This window comes from Solea senegalensis, linkage group LG19, assembly GCF_019176455.1.
Source record: "Solea senegalensis isolate Sse05_10M linkage group LG19, IFAPA_SoseM_1, whole genome shotgun sequence".
In the NCBI taxonomy this organism is placed as follows: Eukaryota; Metazoa; Chordata; class Actinopteri; order Pleuronectiformes; family Soleidae; genus Solea; species Solea senegalensis.
Genome location: NC_058038.1, coordinates 12,051,572 through 12,073,378, shown reverse-complemented (window position 1 = coordinate 12,073,378; position 21,807 = coordinate 12,051,572). Strand labels below are relative to the sequence as shown.

Here is a 21,807-nt window from a genome sequence, read left to right as displayed (position 1 = left end):
TTAAAGACACAAAAGGTCCATAGCACATAATTGACATCAAGTGTAATTATCAGAATTAAGGTTAGTATACCACCTTTCACAGAAATAAAATGCACAGTGCTTCTCAAGAATAAACTTGAACAGATAAAATGTGCAAAAAACTAGTCTCGATCTGCACAATCAAGTTGCTGGACATACACGAGGCTTATTACAAGAAGTGGGATAAGTGTAGCTTTCAAAATAAAAAGATTTGCGATGCATTCTTTAAAATTGCATTTTACTTTGAAAGGAATGGCCGGAAAAGTATGTGATGCTCTAAAGGGCAGATGGTGTGACGGGGGCAAACAGGACCACGCTATCCCACACCGGAGCTAAATCTTTGGAGAAACGACGCCGGTACGTGCTGCGCCGTCGCCGCCCGCCCGGTGACATGGATGTCCGACACCGTAGACTCCTGCAGCGGGGACTGAAGGTGAGAGCTCCGCTGTCTGGTCCCGTTTCTCTACACGGTGCCTGTTATTATTCATTCATTCCTGCTACTGGAACAGGTGTATGACTACGCGCCTCTTTGGCGCGAGGGGCATCTGTCATGGTTATCTTCTTTAGCAGCTAGCGAAAACAAACTTTTAAGTTGCAATTGGCGAGGGTTTCGGCCCCGACAGAGGCAGCTAAACTAAAATTTTGATGGCTCGCAAGTAAATACACTTCTTTAAAACAACCCACAGCAGCAAAATGGACCAACGCTGTCTTTTACCAGCATTTATCCGAGGTAAGAACTGGTCATTTTGCGATTGGCTGTTGCAGTGTGACTTATATGCTACTGTAGTTTCAAAGCGATGTTTTTGCTTAATTAACCGACTCCAGAGGTTTGACTAGATGTTCTTTTGCCATGTGACTGGATAATAAATCAGTCCTCGGGGTCAAATTGTGTTTTCAGTTGTTTTTTTTCGTCATACCGAGATATTTCGATTGGCGAGTCAAAGTCAAAGTCAAGCGAGTCGAGTCATAGGCAAGCTGACCTGGCCGCTAGGGCTGTGCAATACTGCAAAATTTGGTATCGATCCTATACCAAATAAATACAGGGCCAGTATTACCGATACCAATACCGATACTTTTTACTACTACCACTTGTGTGTAGGGGAGAGCAATGTATCATAATTTATTATGTGAATGCATCATCAATAGGCAAATTTGACTAAAAACTTGAATTTTCATGATTATTTAATTATTTCTTAAGTTTTCCTTTAATTAATCATGTGTATGATGATAATAAAACACAGAACAAAGTTTTCAGGCAAATAAAAATACTACTATTAAGTAACACAGAAATATTGTTTACATGTTTCTGTTTTATTGAGCTTCTTCTCTCACTTACTAACTGACCTGCCTTGGAGAAAATGCTTTCTCAGGTATGTTGCAATTACTAAATAAAAATACTTTTATTAAGTGACTCAGAAATGTTTATTTCCCTTTTGGGGTGGTAATCTGCATTTGCAATTAACAACATTGCAAACATCGCAGGTTGCAGTGGTTTGAGTTACAGCTGTAAAAAACCTCCAAACAGCGCTCCTCTTCCGCTCTGCCATCGCGCAGCCACAACAGTGCGCTGCTCGTCTCGCAGTGAATGAGTGAGTGTTGCGGGGGAGGGGGTTGGCAGCGGAGTAAACGGGAGGGGCTAATTGACCATGAGTGAAGTGAGAGAAGAGCGGTGTTGTACGGCCAGTCGGTCACTCTGTAAATGCCTGGAGTTGTACTTAAGAATCGATCTCATCACACAAGTATCAATCAATACCCGATACCAGTGTTAGTATCGATACTATCGATATTTTAGATCCATCCGCCCAGCCCTACTGGCCACCCTGCAAAGGTTAGGTTTCGGGTAGGACTAGGACTAGGCATTAACTGGTTAAGGTTGGACTAATTTCTCACCTCAAATGATGTTGAAACTTTGTTCCGGGACACAAAAAAAATATTTATTTCAGATTTATATTTCTATTATTTGCTGCTATGCTCCGCCGAAATGTATTCTGGGATACATGGCCATCCCAAGTACACTTAAGTCACCTCCGATGCATACTTGGTAAAAATGGGCGGAGCGAGAACACTTCCGGGTTTGAGAACCGTCCTCGCTGTTCGCTTACTTGAGAATTGGAACAGCACTTTGACTGAGGCTGATGACGTCAAAGTCAGCTTTATTTTCAATTGTCAAACAGTTAAGTGCACATGCACAACAGATGGACAGACATTTCCTAATACTGAAACTAAAATACTAAAACATATAAAATATAAAATATACACCGATATAGGATATAAATCAACAATACAAATAGTGCCAAAAAGGCAGATGTAAGGTAGATGTAATGGTAGTAGCATTCAAAAGATTATAAAGATATGTTTGTACTGTAAAAGTAAATAAATAACTAGCATTCAGAAAAAAATATATAAACAGTGTAATATATAGTATGTAAATAAATAACTGCCAAAAAATCTAAACAGTATAAACAGTGTATGTAGCTTCCTGACAGCTTGGTGGATGAAGGTTTTTGTGAGTCTGGTGGAGGCTACTGCAATTCATGGCCTACATTCTATGTTTCCATTATTGAATTAGATTTTTCATTTTTAAATGGGTCTCAAATGTACAATTACTTGTAGCCTGCCATAGTTCTAAATAAATGAAAACCTAGGAATACAAATAACCTGTCTACTTCTGTGTATAAACATTCCTCCTCAACCATACAAGTCCTCCAATGACTGAACTATCTGGACCCTGGAGTAAAACACTTAACACAAATTATCTTTCTGAGTTCAAATACCATGATAATTTGCAAAGTAGGAAGCCAGTAGGAAGGATCTCTTACCCTGTTATGGACATTTAGTACAGTTTCTAAATAAAGCTTAACGCTGTAATTAAACCCTTAACCAACATATAGATTTATTCTTTGGCTTAATCTGGGATGTTTTACAGTATGGGCAAGTATGAATGAACAAAACACTTGAATGACCACACAGTCTTTTCTAAACTATTGCTGACATGGGATTGAAACTGTGTCACTGCTTCAGTCGTGCTCTTGAGAGGTTGTTATGGCTTCAGTTGTCCACCAGATGTCACCACCACTGAAGCGTTGAAGCTTTGTTGCAAGATTTGACACTTGTTAAAATGGAATATATTAACAGTTTTGTTCTTTAGATAAAAGCTACCATGGACGCTTTGATGTCTTTGACGGCTATGATAGATAAAGGAATTGGAAGATGTGTACTGAAAATGATCTAGCAGTTGGATGGATGTGTCCGTTTAGAAGCTGTATTTTAAGTGTTGGTGCAACAAGGGAATATTTCTATGTGACGCTGATCCTCGAGTAGCTTGGATACATATAGATGGAAATGTAACTTGGATGTACGGTAAGTGGAAATAAATGTGCAAACCCTTCACACAACTCTATCTCGCCTTCGTGATTGATGAATTACAACAGTACCTACGAGTAAAGTGGCCATACGTCCGGATTTAGGCCGGACAGTCCGGAATTTAAATGCCTTGTCTGGCGTCTGGCACAGCCTTAAGCCGGACACTTATTTGTCCTCCTTTTTGGAGTTGCACCTGAATGCAACGCTGCATGTCGTCAAATGGTGTAAGACTTTAGTTAAAAAAAAAAGAAAAAAAAAAAGATTGGTTAAAAATGATTGGCTAAAAGCGGTGTCAGTCAATTCTCTGATTTGAAAATGTAAACAAGCCGCCCCCTGTTCCCATGTGCTAGCTGTGTCACTCATGTGTTTAACATGCCGAAAAGACGGACCTCATTTATACAACTAGCACTGTCTGCTTCAATGCTTGAGACCCTTCACAGGGCAGCGAGCGCAGTGCATGATGGGAGTTGTTGTCGTTCATCTACATGAGCCAAAATTAAATTTCTCGGCCAAGAAGGCACTTGCTTCAAATATTATTTCACATTTCTGCTACATAGATAACCCAGTTTTAATATAAACTCATCTTTCCAATGGGGAAGTATGCCTTTAAGAAGCTGAAACAATCAGAAATCTTGTTTTAATAATGAAAAAAGCTTCAAACCAATTAGTTTAGCGATTGATTTAATAATCGATAGAGTCATTGTTTCAGCTCTAGATTTGACTGTACATTGCTGAATAATAGATAATGCTGTACAGAAATGTTTAAGATTCAGTATGTTTGAGGTTTTTAGAAATTGTGTCACCATTACTGATTTTGACCAGCAGAGAGCAGTGTTTAATTTGTTTTGTAGGGATCCTTAAAGGGGACATATTATACCCTATTTCCCCCATTAAAATAGTTCCCTGGTGTCCTAATGAACATGTCAGTGACATGCTTTGGTCAAAATACCATAAGGATGCAGAATCATAGTAGTTCAATAACCCTGCTAAACCCGCCCCTTTCAGAACGCTCGGTTTTCGTGCATGGTCGTGCATGGTCACAGGCAAACACACAACCACTTCTTCCAGGGGGTTTCTGATTTGTCCTCTTTACAGCGCTTTACAGCTCTATTCGTCTCCCCCTCCCTCCACTAGTTCTCTGACAATATCAACATGTCAGCGAGAGTGCCGTCACAGGAAGAGACGTCCTACATAAGGATCGAGCCGAACACTGCCGAACTGTAAATCAGTTAAAAACACTTATGAACAGAACTGCTGATCGCCAGCGGCGCGCTGAATAAACTGTATGTTGCTGTATCAGACCGGAGACTGTGCTCCGGAGACCTCACCACCGCTGACCAGCTCCGGTGCTCCGGCGAGCTGGCGATCAGCGGTGCTGCACTCTCTGTGACACAGAGTGCAGCGGCGATCAGCAACTGTATCAGACTGAGTCTGTGCTCCGGTCATGGAGGACGTACTGAACAAATATGTTTAATTAGGACGTGTCAGAATGGTCAGTTATGACCTCTATGTGATCTTTTCTTAACAATTTGTGTGTTTGTACGTCGGTGAAATACGTCCCCTGACTAAATACAGCGACCGCTGGTCACAGTCTGATGTGAAGTGGTGCGAACACAAAAACACACGTTTGCTGACTTTATCATCGGCACATTAGCTTCATATATAAAATCCTCTGTAAAACACTGTGCTCCACTGTGCAGCCACCAACAGCACACTTGTCCCTCCGCGTTGACATAATACCGCTCTTCCTCCCTCGCCTGCACTCTCGCAGGGACAAGGTGGAGCTAAGGTGGAGCTTGTGAAGTAAACTTACTGGTGGGGCGGTAACATTCACGGTGAAATGCGCATGCTGACGTCATAAGCGCAGGGAATTCAACATCGAGCGTTTTATGGCCTATACTTACACTAAGCGGAACCACCAAAACATGAATGAGTATTGTTTTTCCACACTTTGGCGACTGGTAGGGCCCCCAGAGTCCCAAATATCAATATTGAAATGGTTAAAAAGTTGATTTTGCATAATATGTCCCCTTTAATATGTTAACATATATTATTTATATTTGCCTCTATCAGATTTTATTAAGGAATGTATGTGTGTGAACCAAAAAGGAGAAAAAAATGAACAAAATCTATCTGTGGTTTCAGTTTGAAATTTCAATCATCATATAACTAAACATTTTCTTTTACAGGTGGTCGTTGACAAGTAAATTAATGTTGTTGATGTGATGAAAGGAGAAAGGACACGATGGGTGAGTGGATTTTTTTTTGTTTTTTTTTGTAATTTAATGTGAACTGATCTCTTTTAAAAAGGTAAAATTTAATGTAAATATGCACCATCACAGCATACAACATTTATACATGGAGCATTTCAGCAACTTTTAGCTAACTTTATGTCATTTGTAACACACCACAACAAATAAAAACATGTCAACAGCTTAAATAGTGTCAGGGCCAATGGAAAGAGATGAGTTTTAAGAAAAGACAGAAGAGAGGCCAGTCTAATGTGCACAGGTTTATGGGCCTCACCAGCAAATACATGGTCCCCTCTGAGGTCCCCTCTAAAAATGAACTATTGTCTCGCTTTAAATAATCCACTTTTATTCAATGTCTTTATATTGGCAAATGAAAGACATGTTTTTAAATGTGGAGATCATCATCTCTGATGCTGTCATTTATGAATAAACCAAAATCTTTTTTTCCCTCATCCAGCTGACAATCTTATGCAGTCACCCGAGAACTGGACTGAATCTCAAGTGAGCACCTGGCTACGAACACTTCGTGTGAAAGAACAATACATAAAGAAGCTCTTTGAAGAAGAAGTAAATGGACTAGTCCTTCTTACACTTGATGAGGACTTCTTGATGACAAAGATTGGCATGAAATTTGGGCCTACTCATATGATTATCCAAAAAAGAAACGAGCTCTTCAATTCCAAGCAAAACAGTCAGCAGAATGCAAAGCCTACCCGTTCTAAAAAAACTAAGCTGCAGCAGAAAAACAATTCAAAATCACTTCATTGTCTTGCTTCAAGTGAAGTTCCTTCTGGACAGGTACATGCAAGAGATAAGTGTGCCTCAGAAGAAAGTCAAACCCCCCAAAAACATTGCATATTGACTTCAAAGGAAGACTGCAAACCACGGCCATTTGATCAAGAAGGCATTGATTTCATATATGTAAAGCACAGAGTTCTGCAACCTGAATCGGGAGCTTTTGATTTGATCTCTCCCTGCCATGAATTCAAATCTTTTGCTATAGCTGCTGAATTGGATCGCACAAGACTGCAAGCTAAGTTTGCCAAAGAGGTTCTAAAATTTGCAACTGGTTGTATGAATATCCGATCAAATGGCACAATACATTTCGGTGTGATGGACAGCAAGGAGGATACAGGATATGTGCATGGTGAGGTAGTTGGCATCCCAATAAAAGACAAAGACATTTATGTGGATGCTTTGGACTACATTGAAAAGTGTTTCTCAACTGACAAAGAGCATGCGCGCCATTGTGTGCGCCCACCAAGGTTCATTGAGGTTATGGATCGAGAAAGTACAGCAAAAAACTATGTGGTGGAGGTTGACATTGTGCCTTCAGTCAACATTGTTAAGGGCAAGGTTTATGCAGTTCTTCTGCCAAACTTCAATGAGGCAGCAAACAAAGTACAATATGAGAAAAAAGCCATTCTGCGAAGGGTAGGTTCCAAAACAGAGCCAGTGAGTGACAGTGATTTAAGTGATTTCTTTCAGAGAGTCAAAGAACGGGATGCTCAAAGAGAAGAGGCAGAGAAAACTCAAGTACTCAGTACTCCATTCTGCCAAGACCTTGGGAGGAAACTCACAATGCTAATAACTAGTGGGAAGAAGTTCATTGAAAATGATAAATGGTTCATATTCATTACAAACAAATTCAAACCTGATGACCTTTCTAACATTGAGTGGCTGCTTAATATGAAGATTTTCTCTGTGTTTGATTTTGACCCAGATTCAAAGATATCAGGCCTTTGCAGTAAATACCTTGAGCATCATGCTGCAAACATGCATTCTCTGCAGAGCTATAGCAAATCCAGTGACACAAGCGTCAAAGAATTCACAGAAAAACTGCACCTGTTTGAACAAACTAGCTGGCTCTTCTGCAATGGCCGTTCTGGCTTTAAAGCAAATGAAACTCCTTGTGATGAAATGACTTGGATCAAGACAAGAATGACCCTTTTAATGGTGTATGTGTCTTTGATTTGTAAACATATCTTGCCAAAAGGGTCATTACAGGTCATTTTTCTTCTCACATCACCAGTAGAGAAACCTCTCTTGCACACCTTTTATGGGTTTTTCACAGACATGCAAGGCCACACAGACATCATCTGCATCTGTGAATCAGAAACAAACTTCCAGAGGTGGCAAAGTTTTGCAGAGGGGTTATGTGAAACAGAAACTGTGAACAATTTCAGTGTAGTTGGGATGAAAATGAGTCACATTAATGCAACTATGCAAATGATACAACCAGTAAAAGCCTGTGCCAAAAAACACTTGCCAGTCTTTGTGAAAGGGACATGTCTTCTTGAAACAAACAAAGAGGAACATATGGCTTCTCTGGAAATACTGACAGTCAACCATTGTGACGACACAAGCAAAGACTTCATTAATGAGGAGAAGGCAAATATTGAACACCAGTTTTACCGTGGTGGTAGAGTGACATGGATGAACTTTTGGCTCGCTGAGCACAAGTATGTTGGAGAGGTAATCGAACGAGATGCTTATCAGGATGTCTCCAAACTCCTCATGGATGATTTGAAATGTAACGTAGATCAGACCCCAGTTACTTCTATAAACATCTACCATCACCCAGGAAGTGGTGGAAGTACCGTGGCAAGGCAGGTGTTGTGGCAGAACAGGAAAGAACTAAGATGTGCAGTTGTGAGGCCTTCATACTCAGTTACTGATGTTACACAACATGCAGTTGGTCTAAGAGAATATGAAGAAAAAGATCCACAAAGGTGTCTTCCAGTGTTGCTCCTAATCGAAGACTCTGACAAAGACTACCTTGATGATCTCAGAAATGAGCTACAGGTTGCAATCAGTAGCAGACGAATCCAGCATGAAACACTATGTTTCATTTTGTTGAGCTGTAGGCGATCACATGATCCAGAGAGTAGATGCAAAGAGTCTGCATTACAGAATGTATCTGTCACTCACAAACTGTCTCCTGAAGAGAAGAAGAAGTTTGCTGGAAAACGACAGTTGCTTGAAAAACAGTATGAGCATCAGTTCGTCTCGACATTTGTTTTGATGAGTGAAGAATTTGATGAAGGTTATCTTCAAATGTTTGTGACACATTTGCTTCAAGGCATTGACCTTCAGTCTACTGCCACTCTCCTCATTCAGTACGTAGCACTGCTGAACACTTATGTTGATAACTCTTTCATCTCTCAGTCCCACTGCGAAGCTTTGCTAACCTTACAAGTGCACATGGAAAGGTTTCGACAGCAAGAGTTTGCAAGATCACTCTGCGAACAGGCCAAACTTGTCTTCTTGCATCTTAGAGATGACAAGACCAACATTAAATCCATCAGAATAATTCACCCACTCGTTGCAAAGGAAATTCTCCAACAACTCCTTGGAAGCCAACACAGCAGTTTGGCAAAGAAATTGCTCTGTGACGATGTGCTTTTTGAGCACAGATTTGGAAAGGAAGAATATCGGTCATTTTTGAGAGCACTTTTCATCAGGAGATCCAGAATAAGCAGAGGAGATGAATGTGATACTTTATTCTCTCCTCTGATTGAACATGTGCGAGAAAAGGAGGGAGGCCCTGACAAAGCAATAGAGTTACTCAAGGAAGCTTTTGAACGTTTTCATAAAGATCCATTCGTTGCCCAACAACTTGCTCGTCTTCTTTATACTTATGAAAAGTTTGAAGAGGCAACATACTGGGCAGAGACTGCAGCTAAACAGCTTCCCAACAACTTGTACATACTTGACACAAAAGGGCAGGTGTACAGAAGATGGTTCCAATTCAAATGGAAAGCCATTGAAAATGGCTGTGCACCAATCACAGCCCAAAACACAGCTGATGCTGTGGAGACTGCACTGAATGCCCTGCAGTGTTTTCAAGAATGTGAGAGAGCAGCTGATGCAGACATGGAAAATGTAAACAGTTCAGGATATTTTTCTGAAGTTGAAGTTGGATTCAGCCTGCTCAAATTGATCTTTTCATTACAAGAGTTTGCAAAAGGAGCTAAAGGCCGTTCAACATGTAGAGAGTATCTGTTAACAGATTACATACCAGAACATGTCTTAGATGCCTGGGAACCATTTCATGGTCGTTTGAAAAAGCTTCACCAGACATTGATTGATTCCTTGGAATGGATTTCAGAGGACCTCAGTTTCTTCCAGACAGATATAGGTGAAGATGAAAAAAAAATCCTTGAAAGTCCTGAAGATAAGATAAGCCATCCACTGAAGTGGTTGACCAATAGATCTTCTGACTATGGGAAGTACTTCAGTGAAGTTTCCTCTGCAGAAATTCATCAACCAGGGCAATCAATCTCTACCAATCTCACTCCTTTACAAAAACGCATGATCATCTATCAACTTGGTGGTGGTAACATAACTTCCATCTTGTCCAAACTAACTGAACAGAGGGATGCCGTGCATATTTTAGAGACCATAGTTTCTCTTTACCCTAGCAGTCCACGAAAGGCAAAACTTAATCAGAGGGATATTGTGAACTACATTGTGACCCACATTACCCTGAACTGCTTGTCACCACAGGGTTCAAAGGTTGCTCCTTTCAAAGATCTACAGGCCCTTTGTCATCAGTTCCCAGGTGATAAAAAGAAATGTTTGCCAGGTGCACTGTTCCTGCTTACCTTACTATTCTGGCCAGAGGAGAAGGACACAGACCATGAGAGAGAAAACAAATATGAAATTGTCCAGTCAGCTGTGGAGCACATGGAAAAATGCTACTGTACCAAGAGGAAGGACATTCCTCAAAGAAAGAGAAGGCTTTACACCCATTTTCTTCTGGGACATGGAAATGGATTGGATAAATTTGTCCACAAGAGAAAGTTTTACAGCGTCACAAAGGTGTTCTCGGTCTCTGAAAAACGCCTGAAGTGGTTTAGTGGTGAAGCATGGGAGAAGCCTGAGATTGCTGCAGAAAAAGAAATTCAGCATATGGCCTCTTAACATGCATTCAGTGCCACGCAGCAATAAAAACGTCACATTCTATCTGGGTTTCACCTTCAGGGGCCCTGTTGCCTACAACATTACTGTAAAGGAATAGTTCATCTTTGAACCTAGTCTAAGACGACAAAAAAAACCAGCAAAAAAAAAAACAAAACAAAAAAACTTGTACATTGCACTTATGACTAGCACTTCATAGTTTGATCTACTTGAAGCTCTGACTTACTTCTAGCTCTTATTTGTACCCAAATGTTTAAATGCACTTTTGTAAGTCGCTTTGGATAAAAGCGTCTGCTAAATGACATGTAATGTAATGTAATGAACAGTGGACCTGACATTGTCGACGCACCGGCTTAGTATCCACTATGGCTGAACATTTAATCGTAATTTCATCCTAATCGCAATACAGCCTGTAAATGAAAACTTTGAAGCACATGGTATGATATCAGTAATGCATTGTTACTTCACCCCACGGAGTGGGAGTGAAGTATTGATTTTGGTGGCTTTGTCTGTCTGTGTGTGTGTGTGTGCGTGCTTCCGCACTTGCTTGCAATTTAAGCAACAGAGGCAAGTTAGAATAACCTTATTAGAATTTTAACCCTGACATGGATTTGAAAACGCATCTCTCTGATCTTGATTTTTGGAAATAGTCGTTTTCGCAGCCTTTTGACAAAAAGCCCTGTCTGTCACTGCTCCAGGTAAATAAGTTACTTACCTGCGTTTAATTAGAGTTAAATTTTAGCTCTGCACTGAGCTGTTTTGTAGCTAATCGCAAGCGACCAGCTAGTTCAGGTAAAGCCAGCTCTTGAAGTGAGTCACTGAATAGTACTTGGTCATTAATAAAATGAGCGAAACAGCAAGTGTGGACGATTATGTAACCCCTATATTTGTGCCACTAACAGCTTAGTTTACGATTGACTAGTGTGTTTGCAGAGCTAAACTTCAGTGCTCACTGACCTGCCATTGTATCTGTGGTGATAGCAGAATGACTCTGTTGTCTAACTTTGTAGTAGCTGCTCTTGTCCTCATTGCATTTGCTTTGTCAAATTGTTTCTACATGAACAACTTGTCCGATCGTGAAACCATACTGGTCAGGTATGTCCATGCCGTGCCAAACAAGAGCATAGCATATGAGAGGCTTGCCATTGCTAATCCAACTGAAACACACAATAAACCTGTGGTTTCAAGTGAAAGTCACCCTTAAAAGTTTCAAAGAGACTACTAATTATAGAGATGACAAATGCACCATGGCCCCACAAAGTCGGTTTGACTGTGCCAGGGACAGGGTTCTCAACAAGAGACAGTGTGAGGAGAGGGGTTGCTGTTATGCCCCTCTGCCCAACTCTGTTGGACCACCTTGGTGCTTCTACCCCAGTTTGTACCCTGGCTACAAACTGGGTCCCTTCACTCCTTCAAAACGAGGCCTGGCTGCCACTCTGACTCGTGCCAAGCCCTCATACCTGCCTAGAGACATCTCTACACTAAGACTGGAAATCATTGAGGAGACCACAGGCTGCTTGCACCTCATTGTGAGTGTCCAATACTATGTTGTTGTTTTTTTTCTCTGCTGCAACCATTCAAATAGATGTGATGAGGAAAGTACACATTCCTGTATTTTGTATATTCAGCACCTGCAATCTACTTTGACGTCATGTGACAAAACTGAACTGATACATTCACCCTCAAGCTAAAGGACCCGTCCTCTCAGCGATATGAGGTCAAGCTCGCAGCTGATGATCCCAAGAGCAGAGCAGATAACTCCGATGTCCTTTACACCACCGAGTACCAGTCTGACCCATTTGGTTTCATAGTGCGACGTAAATCCCATGATGTGAGTACATTTCAATAAGATTTTCCACTGAATATTTTTTCCTATCATATACGAACTGTTACTGAATGCCTTAATGTGTCTGCAGAGGTGACACTTGAGCCGACTCCTGCTCTCACCTGGGTGTCAACTGGAGGAATTCTGGACCTATACTGTAAAAAAACCGAGTTGTTTCAACTAACAAAAGTTAGTGTCCGGGCTGCCTTAAAATTTTAAGTTAGCTGAACTTGTGAAGATTAGTTGAGACAATTGTGTGATGATTCAAATCAAATAAGCTTTTCTAGTCAAATAAACTTAACCATTAGTTTATATAACTTAATCAAAATTCAGTTCCTATACAATTATTTAGTTGAGTCAACACAATCTTAATTTCTTTCAACTGGAATTCCATGGCTGAGAATAATTCATCTACAGTTCAGTCTACCTACAATATCTAACTTTATGTTATGTCAACTTCATTTTATGCTTAAACATCTTATCTCTATAGGTTATTGGTTGTTCCAAAGAAACCAAATCAATTCCAGTTCTTCGCAACCAGATGGGCAAGGTAAACACATCCCATCAAGTACAAAAGGTTTTGTCCCCAAAAACAGCACAAGCTTATGGGTAAAACATCTCCTCTTTAGAATGTGCACAAATGAGTACTCTCTACTCATTAGTTCTGTGTTTCATAACATGAAAAAAAAATTAAATAAAATGATGCACACCCAAACAGGTCAATAATACTTTCCAGGAAAGACCTCAAACCCTTGCAGACAAAAAGGTTATGACTAATGTCAACTTCACGGGAAAAGGTCTTACATTTTTGCGACTGAGAATGTCAGTGACCATTACAATAGTGGAAAAGAACTTATAAGAAAACTCTCAGTCTCAGTGTAGTGTCTACACTGTTTTATGAAGAAGTCTATTCCTCAGTCCATGAACCCTTGCAGAGCAGTGCTCACCGCCGATGTTCATGAGAACCTTCTGAATGACTTCGAAGGTATATTGCAGCTCTTTCAGGTAGCCAATGTTCAGTGCATATAGCAGACCCATTAACATAGCTACCACATGCGCGTAGTCCTTGATGCCATGCAGAATGATCTATTCCTCCAGGACCACCGATATGTCAAGAAGATCCTCTCCTTCTTTGACTAGGACAATGCCGACATTCATTCCCCTAGTCATGCTGTCATCCATGTCTGTGGGCTTCACAAAGAAAGGAAAAAATATAGTATTTTTTAGTATTCTTTAGTATTTGTCTAACCGTCTGAGAGACAAGAACAGGTTTCGGCATTATGGCCGTGTCCTGGCTGGGGGCTTCGGAGCCTGGTGCGGCGGCTGTGCGGTCTACGATGGCACGGAGCTCTGCAGAGAGTGATCGGGGGAGCGTCGTAGGGACTGGGCTGCCGGCTTTCCGGGACCTGTACAGCCAGCGCTGCAGGGGGAGGGCGCAGCACGTCCCCTCTGGCACGTCCAACCATCCGAGCCACAGTCTGTTCACGCTCCTCCCGTCAGGCAAGTGGGTCAGGAGCATCCGAACCAGGACCAGCAGGTTCAGAGACAGCTTCTACCCGCATGCCATCAGACTACTGACCACTGCTGCGAAGCCCCCAGCCAGGACACCCTCTTATGAGTAATCATGTTCAACAAAACATTGCTAAAAGAACATTATGAATCATTCTTGAAGAGATGTTGGTGGAAATAACACTTCAGGTAGAAGCTGAAAGGCTGATACAAAAGATGGCGCCAGTGAGTCATTTTTCATTCAATATATTCAAACATTCATTCAATATATTCTAAGTAAATTTCCTAAATGGTATGCCATATATTGTAACCAAAATTGATAGGGTGAATAAAATGGGGACAGTTTTCCATTGGCATTACATTTACAGCCAGCCACAGAGTTTCATCAATTCATTCAGTAACAATAACTCAGCTTACCTCTGCAGTCCTGAGGAACTTTGAAGGATCTTCACAGAGGAAATACGGCAGGCCCCTCAGAAAGACAGCCCTTCTTGTTTGGTTGGAAATCTGTTTAAAGACAGAATACACAACTAAAGCAACTAGCCACTCAAGTAGATGTGGCCATGAAGACACCTCACTTCAATAACAATCTATGGATCAAAAAGTATCTTTGATTGATACATTTTTGCATCCCTGAGCAAATATACTTACATCCTCCTCAAGCATGCTTAGGACATTTTTCAGCTCTGGAAAGCTGCTGGCCCTATAGAGCTGAAGTAATCGAGGCAAATGCTGTCCCAGCCCGGAAAAAAAGGACCCTCTCAAGTCAACTGAAGTGATTCGAGTGAATTCAGCTTCGATCTATTGGAAATAAAAAAAAGAAAAACAGAACACAAACTTTTTTCAGCTCGATACATACAGAAAGGTGAGCCTCCTCACAGCCTTAGGAAATAATGGTGTTTTGTGAGCTCATCTCCCAGACTGCAGTTCTCCTTCGTGAGAGCAAATGGCTTAACTTTTTTCTTACTATTAATTGGGAATTAATATTTGTTTTCTACATAATTTTTTTAATAATTCTTTTAACAACTTATTTGTGTTTATAATGTTGTCTTACCTGTTGCTCTGTGAACAAAGCTTGCCACTTGGTCTTCACCTCTGCCACAGGTGGCTCTTCTACAATTTGCTTTCGTCACAGGGAGAAGGTGTTGACCATCATTTTGTTGACTTTCTTTATATCAGCTTTCTTCTTCATCTCTTCCATAATGGCTAATCTCTCTTCTTCCAGAAGATCTTGGGTTCTTCCTTCAGCGAAGTCAGGAAGAAAATTTACTTCAGCTTTTTTAACTTTCTTGGGCTTCTGTTTTGGTCCTGAGGAGCGGCGATTAACTTGAAGTTCAGAGCATCCTGCCACACGGAGCTTGTTCCATGAATTTCCCATTTTGAATTTTAAGCTGAATTTCCAGCAGTACCAACCCTTGGCAGACCCAGGCTCCCTCAGGCAAGGATGTTTTTGATGAGACTTTGTGCAACAATGTCATATTCTTCTCGAGATGAGTAGGCAGTGTATGAGTACATTGCTTCTGCAAGGTTCCATTCTCTTGGTAGGCTTCATTACCCCTTTTAAGCTGCAACTCAACATCATACGAAAATCTAGGAATGTCAAATGCATCAGGCCATGGCCGATGGCGGGGGGAAATGCCCTCGCAAGCCGATGAGGATGAAGACAAACTTGCCGTATCCAATGTTGAATCAGTGTGATATGACTCACTGGCCTGCTTGACAGTTATCTTCAGTGTTGCCTTCCCCTCAGGAAGATCAGACAAGCTCATCAAGTTGCAGAGCTCATTATCAAACGCTCTGTCTTCATATTGGACCACCAAGTCACCTTCCAACCCAAGCTTACTTTTCAAGAATGAATAAAACTCATCAAGAGTCTCTGGCAAACTATCTGGATCTTCCGATTGTCATCTTTACGGAGAATGATACGCAGCAGCATGTTGGACACTGGAATAATAAAATAAGTATTCATTTCAACAGTTACTGCAATTTGAGATTTAAGATACAGCACTTGAATTACTTATGAATACCTGTTTTGTAGGGTACAGAAGTGGATCTCACTTCATTCAAGCCAACAGGACGTAATCTTCAAGCTCCCCCAGCAGGACAACAAACCACAATGGCAGATCTTCAGTGCTCCGCTGTGAAGCTGAGAATGACAAAACATGAAAAATAAATGGGAAGACTTAGTTGAAGTAAGATACAGGGGGTGGACAAAACACCAACACCATACAATGCAAACCAATCCTGGAGTCAAGGTCATTATGTTTGTGTTTTGTTTAGGTGTGTAAGAGAAATGCTGATTTCAATCTGTGGTTGATGCACCTCAATGCAGCAGAAAGGCTTTAGGAGAAATCAGAAGCCTGTCTTGAACCATATACCCTGACAAGGGGAAGTAGTCATTGAGCTCCTCTGTTTGAACAACAAGCAGTTTTGCAGAGGGATTAAATTGTCTGAGATTCTATAATACGTCTCTTAAAGACGGGATTCTTCTGTATCCAGCAACGCAAAGTTTTTAGACTGATGCTTGATTTTAATGCACATTGTGACTGACAGGTTGAGAGACTTAATTACTGTCATAGGATGTCTGTAATTTCATATACATAGTTGCTTCTGCTGCTCTCTCTGTATATATATATTTTTTCCTTGCATGCCTTGTAAAGTGAGCATAATCCATAGATAATACACTTCTATAACATACATAAAGATATGTAACATATATCATTATATGTTTTCATGATGGAGCGGCTTAGAGGCGCTCTTATTTGGAATGAACTTTGACAGATTGATTTCAGAGAGATGAGAGCGTATTGTCAACCCTGCATAATGTTAATCAAAAGTCTAAAATTATGCTATATTACTAGATTTCAGCATTAAGTTAAAATTACATTTACGACTTTGCACAGACATACTATCCTAAAAAACGCTTATTGGGAATCATGAGAAAGTTTCAGTGTGGCAGAGACACAAGCATCCTCTCAAGCACAGTAACTCACCGTCACTCCTGTGTGCTGACGACATGAGAGGAGAGGCGCTACTGCTGCTGGAAGCGTTTCTGACTGAGATTACTCTGAGCACGGGAATAAATTACAATTAAATAGTTTGTGAATATAACGTAACAGCACAGCAGACAACGCGCTGTGCGCCGCTCTCTGTCTGTGCGCATGCGTGACCCTTTTTCGCGCCAGTTATGAATATGTTTTTGGTTTTTTAACTTTGTAAAAAATTGGACGTGAGACCTAGAGTCTCATGGTCATCAAGACATACCTCTGAAAAAACAATCCATCCGAGCTGGGCTGAAACTAGCTAACTGTTACCACAAGCTACGTTAGCTAACTGCTAAGTTAGCAGTAGCTAACTTACAAAGATAGCTACTGCTAACTTACCAAGTTAGCAAAAGAAAGACAAGACAAAATACATTTATTTAAGTCAACCCACCGTGATGACAAATTGTGGAGCAGGCACCAGTTTCTTCCGGTGGAGAAAGAGGACTGTCTCTGGGCTGTGGGATTCTCCGTCACATTGAGGTCACCTGGGCTGCCGGGGACAGAAACAGCTCGTCGTGCTGGAGAACGGGAGGCGGGTCACGCGCGACACCGCAGTTACACAGAAGTGTAACTATATCAGAGATATTAACAAAAGGCTCTCTCTTTTATATTATATATAACGTTAGATATGTTTTGCTGAGCTCAATTTTTGTTCAAAACGACATTAATGCCAGAAGCAGGTCCATCTGGTTGCTTCTGGTGATTAATGCAAATAAAGGCTAAACATTTATTATAATACAAATTATAATTATATAATAATTATTTTCCAAACTTTTAGCTATCACTTAAAGCTATCTATCTTAGTTACCTCAGATTCCAGCAGGGTAATCCGAACTACCGAACAGATTTGGATGTGTTGAAAATGAGAGAAAATGGCGGCAGGCAGCAGAAACGTTAGAGACGTTAGTTGAACGTGCCTACGTCAGCCAATGACAGAAGTGATTATCCATACATCCTTTTGACTGACATTCTTAATTTCAATTGAATCATGTTTCTTAGTTTGAAAACTTCACTAGTTGAGAAGAAATAAACACAAAATTATGAGTTATCACAACTGTTGCAATAATTTGTAGTCATACTGACAATGAATTAGAAGCTATCATGACTGCCACGCAGCAATACAAACATCACATTCTATCTGGGTTTCATCTTCAGGGGCCCTGTTGCCTACAACATTACTGTAAAAGAATAGTTCATCTTTGAACAGTGGACCTGACATTGTTGACGCACCGGCTTAGTATCCACTATGGCTGAACATTTAATCGTAATTTCATCCATATCGCAATACAGCTTGTAAATAAAAGCTTTAAATTATTTACCTGGGTTTAATTAGAGTTACATTTTGGCTCTGCACTGAGCTGTTTTGTAGCTAATCGCAAGAGAACAGCGAGTCCAGTTAAAGCCAGCTCACAAAGTGAGTCACTAAATAGTACTTGGTCATTAATAAAATGTGCGAAACAGCAAGTGTGGACGATTATGTAACCCATATATTCATCACAGCGTTTGTGCCACTAACAGCTTAGTTTACGATTGACTAGTGTGTTTGCAGAGCTAAACTTCAGTGCTCACTGACCTGCCATTGTATCTGTGGTGATAGCAGAATGACTCTGTTGTCTAACTTTGTAGTAGCTGCTCTTGTCCTCATTGCATTTGCTTTGTCAAATTGTGTCTACTGTCCATGCCGAGCCAAATGAGAGCATAACAAACGAGAGGCTTGCCATTGCTAATCCAACTGAAACACACAATAAACCGAGTGAAAATCACCCTGAAAGTTTCAAAGAGACTACTAATTATAGAGATGACAAATGCACCATGGCCCCACAAAGTCGGTTTGACTGTGCCAGGGACAGGGTTCTCTGCAAGAGACAGTGTGAGGAGAGGGGTTGCTGTTATGCCCCTCTGCCCAACTCTGTTGGACCACCTTGGTGCTTCTACCCCAGTTTGTACCCTGGCTACAAACTGGGTCCCTTCACTCCTTCAAAACGAGGCCTGGCTGCCACTCTGACTCGTGCCAAGCCCTCATACCTGCCTAGAGACATCTCTACACTAAGACTGGAAATCATTGAGGAGACCACAGGCTGCTTGCACCTCATTGTGAGTGTCCAATACTATGTTGATGTTTTTTTTCTCTGCTGCAACCATTTAAATAGATGTGATGAGGAAAGTACACGTTCCTGTATTTTGTATATTCAGCACCTGGAATCTATGTTGACTTCATGTGACAAAACTGAACTGATGCTTTAAAAAAATGTACATAAAGGGAATGAATATGTTGTGCTGTCAAATAAATAAAATTAAGTTCTAAAAACTGAACTGATACATTCCCGTCCTCTCAGCGATATGAGGTCAAGCTCCCAGCTGATGTTCCCAAGAGCATAGCAGATAACTCCGATGTCCTTTACACCACTGAGTACCAGTCTGACCCATTTGGTTTCATAGTGCCACATAAATCCAATGGACACACAATGTGAGTACATTTCAGTTTTCATCTACATCACATGTACTCACAGCTTGTTCCACTCCTGTCCACGACTTTTAACATTTGGAACACAAATGCTCCTCTAAGACTGTTTCCATTTTGTAATTTTAGTACCTTTGACATATCTTGTAACATGTTGCGGTCTCATTTGTAGCTTTATAAAACTACATTTGTGTGTTTTATTGTATGTGTATGTTTTATATTTATATTGAGGCAACATAACCTACATATGTAACAGTAAATATATATTTCTTTTTACACGTTGTTAATTCTCTGTATGTCTTTCCCTCCTTTTTTAGTATAAACACCACTTTTTGCTGACCAGTACTTGCAGTTGTCCACCACACTAGCCTCTTCCATTGAGTCTGGCCTTGGGGAACATTACACCTCCCTCCTCCTGGACCTTAATTGGACTTCTCTTACTCTCTGGAACAGAGACATGGCACCTCATGTGAGTCTGTTGTAGAGAACACACAAGCCCCGAGTTGTGGGAGAACTCAAGCAGTCACAATATATACTGTCACAATATACAATATTTGTGAATACTATAACTATTGGCAAATTAAGGAGCATTTAACATTCATCCAGTCTCTGAAACCCAAATAGAGCAACATTTTTAATAATCTGAAAGTGAAACATGCAGTTGTTTTACATTCCAAAAAAGAATAGAAATCATAATCCCTGGTCTAACATGTCAAATAGCTGCCACTTGATGCCACACATGAAATAGTGTGTAACACACTTGTAAACTAAGTCCACTTGTCCATATTTTGAATAATAATAAAGGTAAATGAATAAAAACAGACACATATTACATCAGCTGTTTAACTGAAAATAAGCTATATGTAACAATGTATCTCCAGTAGATGGCAGCAAAAGCCTCTCAGCTTCTGACTGCTGTGCTCTGCTGGTTTCTGCCCCAGGACCCAGGGATCAGTAGCACTAGCCCCACTGGAACTTACCCTCCCTTTGATGATGGCCTGAAACGAGACGTCTTCATTAAAAATGTCACAGGACACATTTTGATCGGGAAGGTAAGACCCCTTTTTTTATATGTTGTTCTGCCTGTGTGATATGCATAGCATGTGTTTTACTGTTGACCTGTGTCCGGTTGGTTGGCAAACACATTCATGTATGGTGTTCCAGGTTTGGCCTGGCCCTACAGCCTTCCCTGACTTCACCAACCCAGAGACCAGACAGTGGTGGGAACACTGCATCAGAGGTTTTCATTCTAAAGTGCCTGTGGATGGACTGTGGATTGTGAGTGTGTACAGACACACAGTGCACATGTTATTTAGACACCAATGATATGATTAAAACACAAGATGTCAAGTGTGTGTGAAAAATTGTAAACAATTTATATTTTGTTTATCTCCAATGCTCCATCCAGGATATGAATGAACCAGCCAATTTTGTCCAGGGCTCAATGGAGGGCTGTCCTCACACTGATCTTGAAGACCTGCCTTACACACCTAGTTAGTGTTTTAGTGTCACAAGTTAGTGTGTAAAAAAAACAATATTTTGTTTACATATTCTGTCAGTTGTGTTACGTTAAAGGTCCAGTGTGTAACATTTAGCAGAGTTTATTGGCTGAAATCAAATACACTCTCCATAAGTATGTTTTTATAAGTTACTAACCAATAAATTATATAACAAATTTAGAACCAGCCCTTTACATGTACAGAGGGCCATTGCTTTACAGGGGTCTCCAACTTGGTTTGCAATGTTTCGACGGCAAACACTGTACTTTGTAGTCCCCATTAGATTAAACACATTCTTACATACTGGACCTTTCAAAGTACATGCAGTACACAAATGCTCTGCAGATACATACCTGTTTCTTTGTTCTGAATGTTGCTTCAAATCATTGTCTCTGTGTTCCTGAATCTCATACAAACAGGAGTAGTCGGCGGGGAGTTGAACTCGGGAACTCTCTGCATGTCAGCTCAGCAGAGGCAATCCACTCACTACAACCTGCACAATATGTACGGACTGACAGAAGCATATGCCACAAACAGATTGGAACCATGTTTACAGATTGAGTTCTTTAGGTGGTATGTTAGCAGATGAAGTCATAAGTAATCAAACGGAGGACAGTGGTTGTGGTTGTAGCTGTGAAACAACAGTAAAAGGACAGACTTCCTTTGTGCAAGTGCTAGATTTATTTCATTGGACCTTAATGTGGCATTGTGGAATATATGGATGTAGTTGTTTGTCTTTTGTTATTTATTCTGTCTACTATATATTGATTGTGGGGTTGGTTGCTGCTCTCAGAGCTCTTACAAAGGTACGAGGGAAGAGGCCTTTTGTCCTGTCTCGCTCCTCTTACTCTGGCATTGGACGCTTCTCTGGAGTGTGGACAGGTGATGTCAGGAGTGACTGGGAGTAGCTGCG

At 40.8% G+C, this 21,807-nt stretch overlaps 2 pseudogenes; both read left to right on the top strand.

Moving 5' to 3' along the window:
* The first annotated feature begins 668 nt into the window (after positions 1–668).
* LOC122785016 lies at positions 669–10,663 on the top strand (annotated as a pseudogene).
* A 950-nt stretch (positions 10,664–11,613) lies between these two features.
* LOC122785275 lies at positions 11,614–15,300 on the top strand (annotated as a pseudogene).
* The last annotated feature ends 6,507 nt before the right edge of the window (positions 15,301–21,807 follow it).